Here is a 24,037-nt window from a genome sequence, read left to right as displayed (position 1 = left end):
CTATGAAAAAAACAGATAAAGTTATTCATGCTTGGATCTGTAAAATGGTTGCAATTCTTGAAGAAATAGATAAAAGATTGAAACCTGGTTATCCATTGAGAGATATCATCTGTAAAATGGTTGTATTGTTGTAATTCTTAGAGATGGGGTGATAATTATCTCCATGATAGTCATAAGTCATGGCCTCGATGGATCCCTTAACTCTGAAGCCGTTGGTTCAACTTCAAACACCCTGTTAATCGAATAGTCGTGTGCTCCAAAATCCAAATCAATATGTCATACCATAAACTGTAACAATTTTCCATCAATAGAATTAAAACTCAAAACGATAACCTATAAGTATCGAATTGACCTGCACAAACCCTAGATGAATATTTAAAATGAAGAATTCTTATAGAGAACAAAGGAGAGAATAGAGCGATGGGATACATGATCGGTTTCAGGATCCAAATGAAGAAGATGCGTTGCTGAAGAGGAGCACTGAGATCGAGTGAAACAAGAAGAAGAAATGGTAGATGGCGTAGATGTACGTGATTTCCTTTTGAACATCATCAAGCTTGGTTTCTTTGAGAGTTTCTATTCAACATCGATTTGGGTTTGGTTAAGAGTGATTCTTGGGTAATATAACAGGTTGGTGGGTTGTTGAAAGGGAAGGAGGTTTTATCTGGGTTAATAAGAGAGAGAGAGAGAGAGAGAGAGGTGGGGTGGATAAGTGGGCCCACTATTATATTTAATAATAATAAAAATAATAATAATAATAAAAAGTGAAGAAAAATGAAAAATAAATTCATTAAGGGTATAATAGTCTTTTTAGTTTGGACAGGGACCAAAACTGCAAGAAAACTAGCTCAAAAGGACCATCAATTCAAAAAAGTCGATATTTAGACTAAAACCCCCAAAAAATGCATACCATAGGGACCATTTTTGCAATTTTGTCTTTGTTTTCAATTACTCTCACAGGTAAAGAGTAAAAAGGATGTTGGCAAAAGAAATGTCAGGCTTGAATGCATCTCTACTTTCGGCTCTTTATTGATGAGTTGGTGAAGTCAAAAAAATTTAGATGAAACCGGGAAAGGCATTTTAATCTTTTCTTAGTATATATATATATATATATATATATATATATATATATAGAGAGAGAGAGAGAGAGAGAGAGAGAGAGAGGAGGTTTGAAATCCGTTAATAACTCATACTTTCCCGATAACCTGAGAACTAAATATGGAGCGTTACATCAAAATTAACTCATTAAATGCATGATCGTCATCTTACCAATTTCATTTAATATTTAATTTTTAATAAAAAAGTTCTAAAAATTAACATAATAAATCAAACGACGGATTTTTTTTTAAATCATTTTTGATTTTTTTAAAAAAACTGGAGATTTTTTAATTTTTTCAGAAAACATTACTTTTTAAAAAAAAATATATTGACAAAAAAATTATAATTTTTTTAATTTTTTTCAAAAAAAAACTGTAATTTTATCAAAACAACTGCATTTTTAAAAAAACAAAATTGTAGGTTTTTCAAAAAAAACTGTAATTTTATCAAAAAACTGTAGTTTTTTTCAAAATAAAAAAAAAACTGTAATCTTTTTTATAAAACTGCATTCTTTTAAAAGCTAAATTTTTAAAAATCAATAAATTTAAAAAAAAACTAGAATATTTAAAAAAAAAAAAAAAACTCTTATTATTTTAACAAAACAAACCAACGTTTTAGGTGCATATATGCATCTTTTTTATACTATAATATTTGTAATTAATCATAACAAAAATCCATTTTTATTTAATAATCTATAAACACAATAGTACAAGTATTTTATTCGATACAAAATAAAATATAAAAAAGCAAAAAATACTACAAAATTTCAAAGCGTTTTCATGTCTTCGTGTCAAGATTTCCATATTTTTTTTAACTTATCAGTTTTCACATTTTCAATATTTTCCACAAATTCTTCCAAATCTACAAGAAAAATAAAAAAATTGATTAATGCAAAAAAACTCACAAAAATGCATGTGTGCATATAGACGCAATTCATATGTGATTCACTTGTTATTTATATTTGAATCACATGTAATTCATATGAGATTTACTTGTAACTTACATGTGATTCATATGTGAATTACATGTGAATCACATGTAATTCATATGTGAATCGCTTGAGATTTACGTGTGAATTATATGTAATTCATATGTGAATCACTTGTGATTTACGTATGAATTACATCTGATTTATATGTAAATTGTATATGAATCACATGTAACTCATATGTGATTTACATGTGAATCACATGTAATTCATATGTGAATCGTTTGTGATTTTCTTGTGAATTACATGTGATTCACTTGTGATTTATACGTGAATCACATGTAATTCATATGTGATTCACGTATGATATGTTGCCAAAATGAAACACATTAAAATAGACTATATGGTTAGAAAAAATACATAATTAAGATGATTTACATGTGATTCACATGTAAATCACAAATGATTCACATGTGTCACAAGTGATTCACATGTAAATCACAAGTTATTCACATGTAAATTACAAGTGATTCATGAAGCTCAATATAGAAGCAATTAAAATAAACTATATGGTTAGAAAAAATAAATAATTAAGATGATTTACATATGATTCACATATAAATCACAAGTGATTCACATGTAAATCACAAGTGATTCATAAAGCTCAATATAGAAGCAATTACCACAATCAAATGTGGTTAATTAGCTAATATATAAAATATAATGCTATTAACAAATGAGCTTCAATTTTTATCATATTCATGTATAAGTTGATCAACATTTTATACGTAATAGTAATATGTAAATGTTGCAGATTTTAGTGTAAAAATCAAATAACACCATCAACATTTTAGTTTAGCATCCTCCTCAACATCAGGGCTTTCTTTCTCGAAAAATGTGGCGCATAGTTTGAAGAGGACTAATGATTTGTTGAATCAAGAAGTTCTTAAATTATGTAGGCATGTAGATTCCCAAAGTTTTTTTAAAATTACAATGTTTTGTTTTTTACTTTTTATAAATCTTGTGAGGTTGATAGCCTCAGACATCAATGAGAAATTCAAGAAGCAAACTTCAAAAATGAAGAAAACAATCCCAGGAAGCAATAGTATTGGCTGCAGAGGAATCTACTAAATGTAATGCTGCTAAAGAGGTGATAAAGTCTCTTACACCACACATATTTTCTTATAGTTAATAATTTGAAAAAAAAAAGATTTTATGATTGAATTTGTTATTATATATTGTAGCTTAAAGATATGGCAAAGAGATTGCCAACTGGATTCTATGACCTTGACAACATTAAGTTGTCAAATTGTTTGAATAAAAAATAAGTAAAAGAAAAAAAATAGCTTTCGAGGTTTAGCCTTCCTTCATAACATGTGGATCTTGTTTATTGAAGCCAATAGTTGTAGCTGGTAATCCATTGGTAACCAAATTAACCCAAAGTAGTTGCACCTGGAACAAGTGATGATGCTTCATGTGGTAAAGATTTAAGAAAATGCAAGGACTAGGGATGGGCAATAATGTAATTTTATATGATTGGAAGATGTTTATAGGGACAAGAGTATCAGGTATCCCAAGTAGAACTGGAAAAAAGATACAAACTACTTCTCCAATGTTTGAAGGAATCCTATATCTAATGAAATGTTTTGTGTTATTGGCGGCCATGTGACGGTAGTTGGTGGTGGTGGAGGGATTGGGAGTTGATTTTTGGGTTTTGGTTTTCTTGTTTTTTTCTTTACCTTGTTGGTGTTGTCTGCTAGCTCTTTGACTAGGTTTCCACCACCAATTGCATATCCAGTCAATAGAGAAAAGAAATTTATTATTGATTAGCCCAAAGTATTGATCTTCACAACTAAGAGTATTCATAATACTAGGTATAAAATCAAATTGAAATATGTGACTATCCAAAATATCCTGAATAAATCAATCACCAACATCTATTCATAAAAAAATGATAACGTGCAGACCATCCATTCGTTAAAAAATTGATAATTTCTTATACAAACATCTGCAATAAAAGTTTATGATTAGCATATAACAGTCAAAATCCTTTTTCAATATTTATACAACTTTATTTTATGTTTGTCAAAATATGAAGCCCTCACTCAACATTAAATTCATCAAATAATTATATACTAAAGCAAATTCTAAACATAAAAACACAATGAATGAAATACGCCATCAATCGTGCTTTTGGTCGACCTCACATTTTCTAATGATGATAAGATAAATCAAAGCAAAAAAATTAAAAAAAAATCAGAAAACTTATAGGTTATAGTTAAGCAACAATTTGGCAAGACTCAGCTCATAGGATTGAAATTGGATATGTAAATTGATCAAGCCGATTGAAAATACTAACGTGTATATGATGATTATATGAAGTCTATAAATATAGGAAGGTGTTGCGGTGTTCATTGGTTTGAAAAACAGAAGAATTGAAATAACGATTGCCATAAACATCAACGATTTCAAAATCGCTTCATGAAACACGATTGACATTGTTGATCGATCTCGATGAATCGATGATCATGAATCCAGCGATTTAGGGCTTCAAATATCGCAAACGAAGGTGAACACGAACATTGTCGATCTATAGGTTCATAAATTCTTTACCGATGATCTGGATATGAAAGTTGTTGATTGGTAGCCAACGTTCATTGTCGACGGACTTAGAGGTGGGCCGATTAAGGGAGGACAGAGACGAGGGGAAGAGATACGGTGGAGATGTGTGTGTGTGTGTGAGAGAGAGAGAGAGAGAGAGAGAGAGAGATCTGATAAGGAAAAGTGATCAAGACACGTTTATGTATGATTCAATTTCTATAACCCTAAAATGCCCTTAATTTCATTTAATTTCAATGCCCTTGTCCCTTTATTTTTTTTTCACTTATTTACAAAAATGCCACAATACATCTTGACCATCCATTTTTTTGATCCAACGCTCCACTTTTAGTTCTCGGGTTCTCGAAAAAGTATGAGTTTTCAAATGATCATTTCTCTCTCTCTCTCTCTCTCTCTCTCTCTCTCTCTATATATATATATATATATATATATATATATATATATATATATATATATATATATATATATATATATATATATATATGTGTGTGTGTGTGTGTGTGTGTGTATGTGTGTGTATGTGTGTTTCGCGAGTGATAATAGACATATCATAAAATTACACCATTTTCTAGCTTTTTATATTTCCTCTTAATTCAAACTCTGTAACACTGTAAAATTATAGTTGATTGTTTATCGGTTTCTTCCATCCGTAGTTTTTCTCGAGTTGGGTTTTCCACGTAAAACCTTGTATCCTTTTTATTTACCGTTTTCATTCGTATTTTATTAGTGGTTGATTACACTTGATATTTTAATTCTATTCCGCATCGAACTAATATTATTCTAAATAATTCGGATTCTTGGGGAATGTTTTCACCAGATGTCAGGGATGGTTTTCCAAACCATTTTGGGACTTATTCTATATCTCAATAAAAATATTGTTTCTGATAGATACATTCGGGGACACATATTTTGGATCCCTAATTTTGGATTTCAGATTTCAGACCAAAGTAAAACTACTTTGAAATTTAGAGAACAATTCAAAATTCTTAAATTTCAAGAAATTTGTTTGAAATCTAACACAAAGTTAAAAGAACCTGTGAAACCTTGTTTTGAACTCAATGGAAAGTTAATGTATATTAATCTTGAACGGTGAACGATATCATGTGGTGCTAGAGAAAATTTTCAAGATTAATAACTTTTTTTATCACAATAATTTGAAAATACTTGATTGTATTAAATTTTCAATTTTAATTACTACGACTCAACTTTTTAAATGATTCTTATCAATTATGTAACACATTAATATATAAACGCAATTATTATTTATTACTTAAATAATATATTTATTTGGTTAAGTAAAACATTGTGTTGTTTGTGTGTTTGATAACATCCTAATAACTATAAACATGATTTAATTGATTTTTTAAATCATTTAAATTCGAAAAAAAATAATGCAATGATTTATTTATTTTAAACAACATATATACGGTTGTTAGCATTTTACTATACAATTGAAGTCTATACGCTAAACGGCCACACCCCTACTATATTATATCTTACCCAATATATTCAACGAATCTGTTTTCATGATTCAAAGAATGCAAAGCTCATATGGTATAAGATTAAGACAATGGCTACTTTATGTAGGTTGTTGATATCATGATTCAAAAAATGCAAATCTTGTTCTCAATGATTCTTCTGTTCTACACTATTTTTCTTGTAGATTAGAAAAGAGAGAAAGGGGATGGTGACAGAGAGAAAAAACAATGGTTGTTGATTCTTCCTTCCTGATTAGGTAGGTTTTTCGATTAAGGCTGATCGTGGTTTGTGGTTATTTTCAGTGAAACAAGTGAACATTGAATGGAGGAGTGGGTTGGGTGAAGTGAGACGTGCTGGTGGTAATGCATTCTCCGGTAAGGGGTGGCGGCGATGCTCAATGGTTGTTGATTCTTCCTTCCTGATTTGCAGGTAGGTTTTCCGATTAAGGTTGATCGTCGTTTATGGTTATTTTCAGTGAAACAAGTGAACCTTGAATGGAAGAGTGGGTTGGGTGAAGTGAGACGTTTGAAATACAAAAGTTTCTATTGGTGAGAATTCCATAACCACGAATTTGGGAGTTGGAGTTGTTGACATATGTCACGTAACCAGCGTTTGGAGAAAGTTTTAGATCTCGCAGAATGTCTTTCTGCCCCGTCATGTGCATGGAGCAAGCACTATCAATATACCATATTGTTTCTTGTTATGAAGCACAAAGTGCCTGCAAAATCAATGAGTAATGGAGTTTTTAGGCTCCGAATTAGATTTCGGGACGTAGACATGGACTTTGGACTTTGATTGTGACTTAGGAACAACCTTGTGTTTCTGGGTGGTATTTTTTGAATTCTTTGCAAACATACAGAAGGCTAATGTCTTTTCATCTATCCAGTAGTCATAGTCAATGACTTGGGGTATCCTAACCGTCTTCTTCAGACCTTTGACTTCCGAAGGGTTGGAAACAATTGTATCCTTCGGATGTGTTGTTTCATCAACAACAGATTTAACTTTCCACACAAGATTTTTCTTTGAAGATTTTGAAAATTTTGTTTTCTTTGCATTTGTGGGTTTGTTTGATGATGCATTGGTTTTTTAAAGATTGGGTTTAAAAATTGTGCCATCAGATTTAGCGATAAAAACAGATGAAACGGTCCGAAGAGAAGTGTTTTGGACGGTCATAGCGTTTACACGAGAGTTAGGCTGAGTAGAACTGACTACGTTCTTGGGTTCTACATGACTGAGAGATTGAGAAGGTCTTTTTAGGATCTTAATGGGAGCGAAGGAGTTTTGACTATGGGTTGATGCATGAGAGTTTCGGGTTACACTTGGTTTGGAGTTTTCAATGAACCTAGAATTTTGTCTAGTCTTAACTTCCTTCTTATGTGCATGTCTAGCTTCTACTTTGGGATCTATGATATCCTTCGTATTCAACATTGGTTTTCTTTTAGGACGAGGATATTGAAGTTTGTCCAATATAGGGATGACTAAAATCCGAAGAAATGGGAAGCAATTTCGTTTTTGAGAATACTAATGAGTCAGATTCACAAGAATCAGAGGAGACACAACTTGATTTTTCAACTTTATCATCTAAGGATGCCCATACAAATTTAGAGGTGTCAGTTTCAGTTATCACCAGAATGATTTCTTCAACCACACAATTGTTCATATGATTATTCCTAAGGACATAATCTATGCAATTTGAAAGACTGTGATGAAATTCCGTGGTCCGATTCAGGTCCAAGTTTATCAGAGGCGGAAGTAGCGTGGAATCAGGACACTTGACAACAATTGGTTTGAACTCAGGAATTAGGGACTCAAAATGGTCTGCAGTCTCAGGAAGTGGTGACAAGGGAGAAACATGAGTGTCCGAATGTTTGATGTTCGGAACCTCTCACATGAATGTCAAGTTTTGCAATTCCTTCAAGGGACTAGCAATTGGTTTTGGAAACTCGCTTCCGAGACCAAGTGCTTTAGACCATGGATGACGAAAATTATGAGTCATCTGAATGTCCGCTTCAAGCATGTCTATAGAATTATGAAACGTATCTATCTTAGCATTAAGACGTTTGTTATCAGAAATCAAAATATTTCGTTCATAATAGGTGATTTCACATTTGTCTTTTAAAATGATACATTCATCGTTTGACATTACAAGTTCACGCTCTAAAGACTCGATTTTCAATTTTTTATCGTCGAAACGTAACTTAAGACGATTTAATTCACACTCCTTCTTCTAACTCGCGTCTATGGCTGATTCATAGGCTTTATAGATGGTGCTCATGTCTGTTTGAATCTGGGTTAGATAAGGTTCACAGAGAGACAAATCAAAATTATTATCAGAGATCATGGATTTTACCTGCTGAACAATGCTTCGACCAGGTGGATCATTGGTGGCCATGTAGCAATAGTAAGGTTTAGCAACATCATCTTCATCTTCTGACCCAGAAGACCAATAACCTTCATCACATTCAACCGTTTGTCTTGCCATTGGACACATATTCCTTCCAGTGACCATGTTGTCATCATCCCCGGATGACCAATATCCTTAAACATCTCTCGAGACTGTTGTCACAAAGGCTTTTTCGCTTTCAGCCATCTTTGAGATTTTCGGACGTAGTAGGCTGAATCCTTGACTTTTGGTTTTTGCGGAACATCAGCCAAACAATCTTTAGCAAAATGGTTTGCGTGTCCACACTTATGACACATAATTTTTGGTTTGTCCGATTTGGAACTTTGAAAAGGTTTTGGAGTAGAGTTTGGCTTAAAAAGGTTTGGTTTGTATGCTAGAGGATTTTTGAAGATGGTTTAGGTTCCGGAGCTGAGTATGGTTGAGGATTGTTGTGGTGAGGAGCATGAAATCGGTTTTGATATGGTTTGTAAGAGCGATTGAGAGGATGTTTGTATTTCGTTGAGAGTAAAGAAAACTCCTGTTGGAAACGGAGTTTAGAGTCCATAGCTTCTGAATCATCAACAGGATAAATTTGTGTGGGTAAGATGGGTGCACATGATTGAAATGATGGAACAATGGTTTAAAAGGATCTGAAGTAGACAAGTACAAAATGGTTGGTTCGAAAGAGCTAACAAGGGCAAGAGGACCTCCGGAGAGTTCCCTTATGGTTTGAGCAACATTAGATTTGTGTCCTTGAAGCTCATAAAAAAGTTGATAGAGTTTCAACTTTTTCAAGGAACCATTGCTTTGGATACAAGATTTTACATTTCCCCATCCTCTGCCGAGACTATTTATGAATTTAAGATTGTACTCCAAAAGAGTTCGGACAATCCCATGAGCAGTCATGTTGTTGATCACGATTCGATAATGATTGGAGGCTGAGGCCACTGATTCACCAGGAGTGGTATGGAAGATATCGAATTCGTTGACAACTGAGGTGAGACGCTTGTCTTTCATATTTTCCAAACCTTCAATCAGGTCTTAAAGAATGTCCCAAATTTCTTTGGCTGATTTACACAGTTTGATGTGCTCAAAGAGTGAGGGAGGAACACCAAACACCATTTCTGAGAAAGCAACTTGGTCAGCATGCAGCTTCTCAATATCATCTGTAGTTAGAGGAGCTAGACGAGTTTCATATTGACCCATAAGCTAACAAACAACATCTCTCACAACTATTCTCACAGGAACATGAGGACCTTCTTTGATGGATCTCCAGATTTCTTCACCTTTATCTTTGGCTAGTAAAAATCTTTTCATTCTAACTTTCCAGTGATCATATTCTTCCACAACTAGTAATGGGCACGTGTAGGGCCACCCACACTATTTGCGATTTGCATTGAAATCATTTGCTGAGGATTAAAAGCAGCCATTGAAGTTAAGATATCTTCAAGCTAAAGTGGTATGTAGAAGAACTTTTATCCTTATCACAGAAATGGTTGAAATACCAAGGTAATCTCAAACCAACTATAATCTGATCTTATGGATTCAAAGGACAACCACTCAAGCTCTGATACCAATTAAGAGAACAAAATAGATCTAATGCGCAGGGACAAGGTTTGAAAACTCAAGCCTTGAGTGAATGTTCAAGATCAATGTCTGCTTACTAATAAATGTTCAAGTCAAGGCTGGAAAGACCAGTCAAGTCTTAGATAATATATTCAACAAATGATCAAGTCATAAATGAAGTGTGAGAATAAATGATCAAGGTAAAGCTAATAAATGAAGAACAAGAAGAATGTTTGAAAGAAGTCTTGAATAACAGAGTAAATGTCAAAAGTTAAGTAAAAGATTTGTATTTGACTTTGCATTGAAAGCTCCTATAAATAGAGAGAAGGTTACAGTGAATTAATTACAAAGCTTACAAAGGACCGGACAATAGAGATGTTTCTGACATTCTTATTGTCTAATATAACAAAAGACTAAGTCCTATGAAATGTTACATCAATACAAAGACAAACTTAATAAATGCACAAAGACAAAATATTGTGACTCCGGATCAGCATTCATTCCTGACATGAGAGTCATTACGGAATGCCTTCAGCTTTGCATCTTCTTCTCTACTGGTCCAGACAGATTCCAGACTGTTCTTCACCATTGACTCCGGACCATACATTTCGGAACACTAGGATTTCGGACTTCAGACTTAGGATTCTAGAGGTACATTTTCAGGTTCCAACAATAATACGCAATTTATATTTTAAAACACAACATTTCTTTTGTTATAGGATGATAGGTTCCACGAACGAAGTCCCCGAGACACAAATGAGTCCAAAAGAGTGTTAGAAGCAAGTTAGGAGGCTGAAATGGTGTTCACGGCCCTAAGGAGTGATCACGACCCAAGAACACATGAGTGTTAACAACCCATGTTGAAGGGTTCACGACCCTACGAGTGGTTCACGGCACAAGAACATGAAGCACACTTGAAGATATTGGTGTTTAGCAAGTGTTTGAAGGTCCTTTGTTGTATTCCAAGAAGATACAAAAGAAAAGAGGTGTTTAAGGGAAGAAAAATGGCTTCTTGAATATGATACTTAAGAGAGAATGAGATGAGATCACGGCCAGAAGTTGAATAATGAAAGAAATATATATATATATATATATATATATATATATATATATATATATATATATATATATATATATATATATATATATATATATATATATATAGGGTCTAGTTCACGGTCCGAGGTTCACGGTCCGAAGTTCACGGCTCAAATGTTCACGGCTTGGAGTTCACGACTCGGTGTTCACGGCTCGGAGTTCACGGCTCGGTGTTCACAGCTCATGGCTGCGAGGGTTTTGTGGTCTATGCGAGGGTTCTCGATACCTAAGGCTTTTCTCTCGAAACTAAAACACACTTAGTTACAAGGCTTCAATACTTATAATCCAATAATCCATCTATTTTAAGATAATGGAAGGAATAAGTTTGACCAAAGTTGACTTTTATAATAATAAAATTTTCGGGTTGTGACAGGTTGACGGGTCGAAAAACTCAACCCAAATTCATTTATTTTGTATCATGTCGCGGGTCGTGTTGAGAATTATCAGGCTTAATTACATTAGCTTTAGTTCCAGAATATCTGTTGTATTTTGCTTTTTATATATTAATTCATACCAATTTACCCAAACATGTATGAAGAAGTGGGTCATGTATTAGACAATTAGTACTCCTGGTTAATTAGGTTTTATATCTTTTTGGGTTTCACCCTTCATTTATTTAACGATTTTACTAAATATTTTAGATTGTTATTAATTTATATAAAACCATTATGTTTTGCCTTCAAACAACAATTTTGCCTTTCCCTTCGATCTATGACATACAGATACATCAATTATGTTAGACAGTTTGTATGTCATGCCTTTACGTTATATATATATATATATATATATATATATATATATATATATATATATATATATATATATATATATATATATATATATATATATATATATATATATATATATATATATATATATATATATATATATATATATATATATATATATATATATATATATATATATATATTCTAGATTGACTGATATTCAATTTAAATCACAAATTTAGTGTCACCCTTCATTTATTTAACGATTTTACTAAATATTTTAGATTATCATTAATTTATATAAAACCATTATGTTTTGCCTTCAAACAACAATTTTGCTTTTCCCTTCCATCTATGACATACAATTACAACATCACTTATGTTAGACAGTTTGTATTATATATATATATATATATATATATATATATATATATATATATATATATATATATATATATATATATATATATATAGAGAGAGAGAGAGAGAGAGAGAGAGAGAGAGAGTGAGAGAGAGAACTAGGTTCAAGTATTCTAATTAATTATTATGCGGATATCGTATGCTACGAGAATTACTAAGAGAATAAGTTGTTTAGCAATGCGAATACGTTTAACCTTACAAAATATCGTCAGTTTCATGCATTATCGCTAATTATTATTTATTTTTGTTCTAGCACATTGTTTTTCACTCATTTTCATTCTGACAGAATACAACCCAATAAACATTCTGACAGAAATGAGAATAATAATAATAATAATAATAATAATAATAATAATAATAATAATTGTATAATAACCTTATAGACGATTTAATTAGTGAGAAAATGTGTTAATGACAATAGTTATGTAAGATTGAACGTATTTGCATTGTTAAACAACTTATTGTTTTAGTAATTTTCATAGCATATGATATCCGCACAATAATTTGTTAAAATTGAATAGCCTCTCTCTCTCTCTCTCTCTCTCTCTCTCTTTATATATATATATATATATATATATATATATATATATATATATATATTGGAAACGGCAAATAATTTATTAAAGAAAGGAACCCTCACCTAGCAAGGAGCTAGAAGAGGGACCAAAGTAAAAACGTACAAGTAAATGCAGAATTACAAGTCATAAAATGGAGACATCCCCCATTCCTCCCAACTACACATACCCTTATTACTTCTATGTTTTACCCAAAAGAAGGTTATAGCCTTAATGCATTCCAAACCGTTTTGGACAGAAATACTCTCGCATTGGAATAGCCTTTTGTTCCTGAATCACCATAAGTTCCAAATCATGCCATAGCAAATTGCTACAAACCATTTCCGTTTCCTCTTATTCCTCCCCCAATTGCTTGCAAAGTCTATCAAGTCACAGATTGTTTGTATGGACTCATGCTCTCCTGCAATTCCACACCATCTCCAAATGCAGCCCCTAATAGTGTTCGCAAACGGACAATTAATCAGCACATGATTCGCGCATTCAGAGTTTCCAATACAAGAATTGCATATTGACGAGTTGACCAAAATACCCCTTCGTTCCAAAGCAGTAGCAGTTGGTATTCGTTGTTGTACAACCCTCCAAACTAGACATAGCACCTTAATGGGGACAATTTTACTCCAAATAATCTTCGGGGCCACTGGGTTGTTGGTTTTTAGCTTATCAACAAGCTGTCGAATGATAGCCACAGAGAACTTGCCATCTGTTGAAAGTTTACATCTCCATTGATCCAATCTCGGGTTTAATTGAACATTAGAAACTTCATTACCTAGACCGTGAACTTCAGAATCAAGTCCTCGAGCAGAAGGCCTAGATTTCCACTTCCAGTTTTGATTCCGATCGCCAATCATGTCCGCAACAGTGCACCTTTTCTTTGATTCCAATTCAAATAAGTTAGGATATCTTGTTTTTAGGTTGCTAGAACCAATCCAATGGTCATACCAAAACAGGGTATTATTCCCTGACATGATTTTAATGTTGAACAAATCATGTATTCTAATCCCAAGCCCACACAAGAATTTTCTACTGCTGGCGATATTATTCCAAACTCCAACATATCTTCGTGCGGATAAATAATCAATCGGTTTATTCACTAAGTTGTGAATGCGGGTAATTACTCTTGCCTACAGAGATTTAGATTCATTGTTCAGCCTCCACCACCATTTTACAAGCAGACCAATATTTAAGGCTTGAATGGATCCCACTCCAAGTCCCCCTGCTTCTTTGGCTGCAAGGACTTTGTCCCAGGAAACCCAATGAATTTTCTTTTTATCTTCACCACCTCCCCACAGGAAGGAACGTCTTATCTTTTCCAGTTCTTCTATTACACCTACAGGAGCACGAAATAAGGACAAGAAGTAGGCAGGCAGATTACCTAGAACCGATTTGATTAGTGTGAGCCTTCCTCCAAACGATAGTGATTTAGCCTTCCACAATGAAAGCTTAGACTGAAATTTCTTGATTATGGGCTTCCAGTGTTTTTTTAAATTCATATTGGCACCAACCGGCACGCCAAGGTAGTCAAATGGTAGATCACCTGATACACACCCAAGAAGATTGGCCCAATTCGATGTTTCAGCTGAATCCACTCCAATTCCAAGGACTTTTGATTTATGAAAGTTGACTTTGAGCCCCGAAGATATGTGAAAACATCTAAGAATGCGTGTCAGGTTCTTTAGGTTTGCTCTTGACCACTCCCCAATAAACAGGGCGTCATCCGCGTAGAAGAGGTGAGACAGGATTGGACCGTTACCCGGAATTTGAACACCTTTGAATATTCCTTTATCGCACGCCGTCCTAATGGCCACACTCAAACCTTCCAAAGCAATGATGAACAAGTACGGTGAAAGTGGATCTCCTTGACGAACTCCCTTAGACATAGGGAATTCTTTTGTTGGCGATCCATTTATGATTACCGACGCCCAAGACGAGTTCAGGCAACCACGAATCCACGACCTCCATTTATTTCCAAAATCCATTTGCTCCATAGTTGAGTCAAGGTATTTCCAATTCACCGAGTCGAATGCTTTATCGAAGTCTACTTTGAAAAGGAGAATCTTTTTATGTGCTCTCTTTGCCCATGAACACACCTCATTAACCATAAGAGGTCCCTCTAATAATGCATCAGCATTCGACATAAGCCGATTGCATATCTCCGATCAGGTTACCAATAACCGACTTCAACCTATTGGAAAGTAGTTTGCTTATTATTTTGCTTAAGCAACTGATCAGACTTATGGGGCGGTAATCATTTAGGCAGAGGGGGTCCTTGATCTTAGGGGCTAGGGTGATGAATGAGGAATTACATCCCCGGGCAAATGAGCCAGATTCCTCGAAGTGTGTTACAAACTTCATTACGTCTTCTTTAATCGTGCCCCAGAATTTTTTCATGAATTTGAATGTAAAGCCGTCCGGTCCTGGGGCCTTTTCACAACCACAGTCCCATACCGCAGCCTTGACTTCTTCAGGGGAAAAAGGGGACTCAATTCTAATTGCATCCATCATAGAAATTGATTTAAAATTTGGGTTGCTAAACTTGGGCCGAACCGGATAAGCATCCGTGAATTTATCGTGGAAGAACCTATATGCTTCCTCCTTTATTTCATTGACCCCCATCGTCCACCTCCCATTGATCATAAGACCATGTAGAAGATTCCTTCGATTTTTGCTATTGATATACCCATGGAAGAACTTACTGTTCTCATCTCCATCAATAGTCCATTTCATACGCGCTTTCTGTTTGAGATCGAGAGCTTGCAGGCGTTCCCACTCCATTATCTTTTTTATCGCGTCGGCTCGAATTCTCTGTTCATTTGAGGATAGGGATCTAGATTCTGCAGCCTTTTCTATTTCTTTGACCACATCCTTAGTGACATTAACTTCCTGACTCTCTATTTGATCACCCTCATTCCTCCATTTCTTGATTTTATCTTTTAAGAATCTAAATTTGGCGGCTAGGTATGCGTCAGGCGTCCCAAACCCTTTAAAACAATACCATGCATCACTCACCAATTGATCAAAACCTTCTTTATATAGCCAAGAATTAAAGAGCTTGAAAGGAATAGGCCCAAAGTCAACTTCGCTAGACAAGAGGGTAATAGGACTATGATCAGATAGCTCTCAAGGATGAGCTGTTACGTGGCTAAGAGGGAACATTTGCAGATAATTCGGGCACGTTAAGAATCTGTCCAATTTGCTCAGTTTGGCATCAACCCTACTCATATATGTGAATCTTTCACCTCCCATGTTGTAATCTTTTAAGTTGGCATCCTGGATAAATCTGTTGAAATTAGAAGTACTATATGGGCAAAATTGGGAATTACGTCTTTCACTCTGATTCCTTACTACGTTAAAATCTCCAAACACCACCCACATTCCAGGTTTTTGATTTATTATGTTAAGCAGTTCAATCCATACCTTCTTTTTATCCGAGATTGATTGAGGACCATATATGTTCACAATGTTCAGAATAACATTCTCAGGAGAGCCTGTATATTTCCCAGATACAACCAAGTAGTGGCGATTCTTGATAACATCAGTCCTTTGGAACACAGAAATATCCCAAATCGAGATAATCCCACCAGATCGTCCACTGGCATCAACACTTTCATAGTCAAATTCATTCGAATCCCAACATCCATTAACATCAATCCTTGATGAAGTCGATATCTGCGTCTCCTGTAGCCCAATGAAATTCGCCTTGTGTTGCTTTTTCAGCCTTCTTACCCAACCAGTTTTTACCCCTTCACCCACTCCTCTTACGTTCAACGATAGGAAATTCATTGTTGAATTGTATAATCTCCAATACCTCCTACTGCTTCATTTAAGATGGGGTTGTCGACCCCCATCTGGAAGCCTATTTCAGCCCCAATCGCCACCGTTTGAATAATCTCGTTGGTTAAAGTCTCACCAGACACCTCAGATGAGCCTGATAACAATGGTTCTTTGTTGAGATCCAACTGTACATCCCCATTAGGAGACTTAGGGTGTTGTGAATTTTGTGTCGGACAATTGACTCTCGAAGATGCATCGCCATTTATGGGGGATCGACTACCTCGCCTTCTTTTTCTCCTTTTACTCTTAGGCTCACTGCAACAGTGCTTAGAATAGGACGACAAATTAGAATTAGAATTAGAAGTCTTAGAATTATTTGGGGCTGGTGAAGAACTCCTTATAGGGCTAGAATTGTCCATGAGCCCAATATCTTTTGGGTCAGAGTCCAAACCCACATCACCCGGGTCCGAACTTATCCTGCCGGCTTCAAACACAGAGGTTTGTATATCTTTCAACACATGGGGCATCCCAACCGACTCATTTAAACACCCCACGTTGACTTCTTCCTGGGGGATTACATCATTAAGCTCAACCGTTGCGTCATTTGGGTTCTCAACATACGCCGGAGGATTACCAAACTCAGCATGTCTGTTTGTCTTCTTCATCCAAGTTTCAGGTTCATCTTCGCACCGGAATTCCCCTTCCTCTAGATCATTATCTTCCTCCAGGATCCATGTTTCAGAGACCCCATCGTCTTCGTTATCGTTATCGCAGCCTTCAGATTCTGACCCATCTTCCATTTTCTCGAATTGGCAAGACTTGAACGGAGACCAGTCCTCAGTATTCTCAACGACCCCAACACCATACACCGTACCGTCGACATTGATTCTAACCACTTCATTTATCCAATTCTTCGATGATGTGATAACACCCACCTTTCCCATGGATAGGTCTTTTCTGTCATACAGGCTTTCGAATGGAATAATAACCTTCCCAAATTTGCTTGCAATCTTGGAAAAATTGTCAATGTCCCAATATCTAAGAAGAACTCCTGTTATCTTTAGCCATGCTAGTCTTTCGTATTGCACATCAGTGTTCATGTCCATAGTCAACCACTTAAACCATTCGTGCCATCTTGATCCGTCTTCTAAGAATTCGCTAGCTTCTTTAGATGAACCAAATTTAATACCTAGCTTGAGACCTCCAAGATACTTTGTATTTTCATACGTGAATGCATGTTCAGGTAAGTTGGCAATGTGATCAAGGCTTAAAGCTTCTCCGATCAGTAGGGTCTTCTTGGTCCATTCACTCATGGCAGTTTTGGCATTAAGAACTATAGGAGGGGAATTACCTTTATGAGCTACGTTTACTCATGCAGCTACTTGCGCAAAGGTTCTAGAATCCCTGCTTCTGAAATTAAACTTAGGGGCAGCATCCAAAACATTAGGTTTTCTGTTGGATATCTGCATACGATTGGATCTCTCTTTCTGATATTTGGCGAGGTTGGCGAGTAGGGTTACTCCACGGAATCTGACTCCATTCATTTTCAATTCCATCCCATGTGTGTCGATCACGCCAGCATATCTGATAAAAGCGAAGTTTTGCTTACGTCGCTTCTTCTTCCCACCGATATAGATATCAGATATTTGCCCCAATCTATCAAAGACTTCGTGTAGATCCTTTTTGCAGGTCCCATCAGGGAATCTCGCGACATAGAACGTAGTAGTATCATTCCTCTGCCTTTGATTTTCTTGCCTGCGAAATTTCGACCACCCATCTCCAGTTGTTTCTACGAACCGTCTACCACCCATGATTTACTTTATGCGTGTCTACTTTTTATTGGCTTAGAGTAGCTTCTTGATAAGTATCTCAAGAAAAAAGTCTGCTTCATGATTCATCCTACTTAGGTTCTCACCCATTTCCATATTTCAATAATCGAAATCAACAACCTATTTCATTGTTTCCTATATATATATATATATATATATATATATATATATATATATATATATATATATATATATATATATATATATATATATATATATATATATATATATATATATATATATAGGGTTAGGTTATTTTGTTTATTACATTTATTGTGTACTAGAATGCACCAATAGGAATTTAGTAAATTAAATAATTATTTAATTAAATAAAGATAGATATTAAATGATTTCCATAATTATATGTATATTAAATGATATCCATAATTATAATTCTCTTTTTATGGAAACTAATTAAATCTGTTATTAATGTCAACAATAACATTCTTCCAGAATGAATTCGCATTTATGTTTTTATATATGAGTTCGTATTTTGTTTAAGGACTCACTCATTTAATATACAATAAATTTGCATGGAATATGAAAAATGAGAGTGTATTCTGTTAGAATACACTCTCATTATGCTAAAATACATTTTCATTCTTTTAGATATGAATTAATTCTAAAAGAATATTATTGTTGACATTAATAACAAATTTAATTGGTTTCCATAAAAATGAGTTATAAGTATGGATAACATTTAATATACATATAATTAATACTAAAATTCTATTGGTGCATTGTAGCACACAATAGATGTGAGAAACATTTAAACTTTTATATATATATATATATATATATATATATATATATATATATATATATATATATATATATATATATATATATATAGTCCAAATTGACTAGAATTATATAAAATACCAATTTTGACTTCTTGGTGAACAGTACTTTCATATTATTGATTGGTTCATTTTTTTTTTGGGTTTTATATTTACTTTTTATACTGTGTTGTTTGTCAATTTAATTATTGGTTTTATTTTAATTTAATTTTTTACTTTATCCTTTGAAAAACGGTGTCCACGTGTTTTGATATGTAACAGCGAGGTGTTATATATATGACTTCGCCGTCACTTTAACGAATAAGAATAGAATTAGTGTGCGTACCACCAAGTGCGGATCTTTATTAGGGCTGGGGCTGTAGCCCTCATAATTTTTTTTTATCACAGTTAGTCCTTATACTTTAATTTTATACATGTGACCCTATTTTGGTGTGAACAGTACGTCGATTTTTATACATATTATATTAGGGATGAAAGTGGGTCCAAACCCGGACCCAATGGACCCGGACCCGGAAAACCCGGAACCGATTAACGGGATTTTATAGAACCGGAAACCGGACCGGTATATAGGAACCGGTTCCGGTTCGGTTTCGGGTATGGTTCCGGGTAAAGTGGGTCTAGAACCGGAAAACCCGGAAACATCAAAGTGGGTAGGTTGGAACCGGATAAAGTGGGTTTAGACCCGAAAAACCCGAAAAAACCGGAATTTTTTGGTAATTACTTACAACTTAGTGGGTTGAACTTTGAAAATTTTCATATTGATATCCCCACTTTGGGGGACTGTAACTTATTGAATACGAAACCACAATTAACAAAATTAGAGTCTAAAATCATGTACAAACTCTAAAATACACTCTGGAAAAACCCGCATGTCAATCCGAATTTAAACGAATGAGATATACTTATGTTAATATTTTCACATAATACAAAGTACAAAAACAAATAGCTGAAAAGTTGAAAATTTTCAGTTTTGATATCCCGACTTCGGAGGACTGTAAATCATTGAATGTTAAACCAAAAATGACAAAATTATAGTCTAAACTCATGTTCAAACTGTAAACTAGAAGTTGAAAAAAACCACATGTCAATTCAACTTCAAACGAATTAGATATGCATGCTTTAAAACTTTCACCGAATACAAAAAAAACTAAAAAACTAAAAACTTTCAGCTTTGGTATCTCAGCTTTTGAGGACTGTAAGTCAATGAATATAAAAATAAAAATGAAAAATTTATAGTCTAGAATCATGTACAAACTCTAAACTACATGTTGGAAAAAACCGTATGTTAATTGGAGTTGAAACGAATAAGATATGCATCTTGTAAACGTTTCATAAAAAGTGGTTCCGGCCCTAAAAGTGGTTCCGGTTCCAAAAACCGGTTCCGGATTTTAGACCCGGTTTACCCGGACCCAATGGACCCAAACCCGGATTACCCGGAACCCGGATAAAGCCAATTTTTAAACCCGGAACCGGACCCGGTTCTATATATTCCGGTTCTAACGGGTCCGGTTCCGGTTCGGTTCCGGTTCCGGTCCGGTTTTCCGGTTCTAAATCTCATCCCTACTCCCTGTCCCCCTTTGACAGGGCATCATAGAGGCCACTAACATAATCCGAACGAAGATTTGCATGATGTTTGGTTATATAATCTAATCGTCATTCATCTATACACATATATGCATCAACCAAATACTGTTGGAACAGGCGAGTAGCATTTATAATGGGAGACCAGATGTGTTGTCGATGATGGATGTAGTACGCGTAATACATATTGACAGTGAGGCTTTTGGCAGTGACTCCCCTCTGATTACCCATCTTCAAACGGGGCGACCAACCTTCCTTGCCATATGAAAACAAAAGTGGATATTGTAAAGGCATGTACGTCGGATGCAGTTTAGTAATACGTTGAGGCCGACCCGAATGTGAAAAGATAACAATATTGTATGTGGTACTGGTAGTGTCATCACCGCTTACTATACAACCCAACGATCCAGGGGAGGGCAATTCATATCTACGGTCAACCACGTTGTTAAACAGCCGAACCCTATAAAATTGTAGATTATTTTCCTCAGCCATAACTTTTGCAGTTTTAAAGGTTTTCACGTACTCGTTGTTAGCCCCTAAAAAGGTAACCAGAAACTGCACAATATTATGATCTAAATTAGTCTTTCTTGGACCACCAAAATCCCTGAATCTATTCTGAACCTCATTTTTTGTGTCAAAAAGATACAAATGAAGAAATCTAGGACCCTTCGTAGGATCTGGAGACAACGATCCTATTGTAACGTTTGTATTTCTGGGCTTGCCATTTTTAGCAATGTAATAGTCTAGGTTAACCTTTGTAACCCAATTTTGAAATAATAAAAACGTATGATTTGAGTATTATGTGTTTCGTGCTTAATTGCTTAATTATGTGATGTGATTAATTAAGAATAAAATGAGCGTCAAAATTTAAGTGTAAAATAAACATAATATCTTTGGATAATGTTGTAGTAGTTAAAATAAGGTTTCCGAATATATATAGAGCACCCAAATCTGACTTCATATGAGGAAGTTATGATTTTCTGAAGTTTCGACTTGGCAATATGCAGCCCGAATACTCGATTTGAGATCGAGCGGTTTTTAGCCGAAACAATCTAAACGAGAATCAAAGATCTCGTTCTTCGTAGCGAAACGATGAAAAGTTAGGCGAGAACGGACGTCGGACGAAGAAGTTATGAATTTATAACTAAGTTTTCCTGTCCCGGCCTACTAAAAATAAATAATAAAAAATATAAATTCAAAATTAGCCGACGGAGTCTAAACGAAAGTTGTAGAGCATAGTCTCACCTACGCGTGGATATAGAGAACTTCGAAAACGGAGTTTGTATGAAGAAGATATGAATTTTCAAAGTTTATTAAATATTTAATATTTAAACTAAAATCTAAATCTTGGTATTATCCGAAGAGGAGTCACCGGACTCATCCGAAGTACGCCCAGCGTACTGCTGTATGCCTAGCGTACAGCGAAGCGTGACGTCCCTCGCACTCGAGTTCTTCGGATACGTAAGCAATGACGAATTCGGACGCGTACGCCCGTGTACGCCTGTACGTCCAGCGTACTGCGAGGCTCCGGCCTCCTATAAATAGGATGCGAGGCTGCCGAGTTCTTTTGCTCTTTTTCTCTTCTCTCTCTCCCGTTTTGCATCGTTTAGCATGCCATTTATACCCCGAAGCCCTAGTAATATTCCCGAGCCCCGAAGCAAGATCCAAAGCCCCGAGAATCCCGAGAAGTGCGATTCCCGAGCCGAAGCTCTGCTCGCGAGAAGCCCGATTTTTGTGAAGATCTTCCAGATCTACGGAGAAATACTACTTCTGCAAGCCGTAGTGCTTCCCGATCATCTTCTGATCAAGTGAGTGTGTAGTCATTTTCTTCTAACGCATAATTATGAAGTATTTTATACGAAATACGTGTTACGTGTATACTTTGTTGATTATATGTGTGAATCTATATTCACTTTCTTCTATCTCATAGATCTGGTTTATTTTCTATGAAATATGTGTTATGTGGGTGTGCCTCATCTGTTATGTGGAATATGTATTGAATAAACATGTTATACAGGTTTTAAACTATGTATAAAAATATATATTTTGATATACTAATATGTTGGGTAGAACATGGGTCGATAGTTGGTGTGTGATAAACAGATGAGAGGTCTCGTTGTTGTTGTTGTTGATCTAGTTATTCAGCAGAGTAAGGATAACGACCACGGACTCTTTCTAGACAGTCCTGTGGAACGCTAGCAGGCTCATAACCTGTAGGTGTTGTGAACGATGTGTTCACCAGTGTACTCTATCCCCCTCATGGTTGCCTTTAGGACCTTTATTGCTAAGGAAGCCCCTTTGCGGTAATGTCCGTCCCGATGAAAATTCTAGATTAGGTCCCTTATAATAGATGTTGTTTTAGGGATGTAAAGTGAGGATAACGGGAATGGGTAATCGGGTTATTGTTGGTTGGTGAATTAAATATAATTATTTATTGTGGGTTGAAAACCCTATATGCTCACCAGGCTCCCAAGCCTGACCCACTCAGTTTTATTTGTATTACAAGAAGTGGCGCAAGGGCATAAGATGGATGAATCATCATGTTGTTTTGTTTACAAGTCTGTATATGTATATATTTGTTGAATGACTTGTAATGTTATCATTTCTGCTTTTGGTTTGTTTATCGGAACATGACATCCTGAATATTGTTATATAATGAAAATCGCATCTCTCGATGAAATGCTTTGATAAACTTTATTTTATCATATTTTGTTTTGGGAACAAATTCCGCAACTCTTTTAAATCAAAAGGATTTACTCTGAAATTATTTTAAAAAGCATAAATAAAAACGGTCTTTTCTGGTTGAGATTTTGGGGATGTCACAGTTGGTATCAGAGCATTAGTTTAAGCGAACTAGGAATTTGTAGGATTTCTAGACTTGAACTTAAAATGCTAAGTTTAGATTTTGAGGTGTGTCTGTAGTGTTTTAGACACAAGCACTAGTTTATTTTAGGAAGGTTGCCTAAAATGCTTTTATGTGCTAAATGTTATATGTTGCCATACATGATATTATTTGTTCGGATCTATGGCCTGTTGCCGACCGGATCGGGAAACCTTATGTGTGTAGGATTCTAAGCGTATGACGACGATATTATAACTAACATGTAAACGTTTCAGAGTGGTATGGAAGACCGTAATATCTCTCGTGGATGAGGATCTAAT

This window comes from Lactuca sativa, chromosome 1 (genome assembly GCF_002870075.4).
Source record: "Lactuca sativa cultivar Salinas chromosome 1, Lsat_Salinas_v11, whole genome shotgun sequence".
Classification (NCBI taxonomy): Eukaryota; Viridiplantae; Streptophyta; class Magnoliopsida; order Asterales; family Asteraceae; genus Lactuca; species Lactuca sativa.
The sequence above is the reverse complement of the archived record's forward strand: the minus strand, read 5'-3'. Positions refer to the sequence as shown.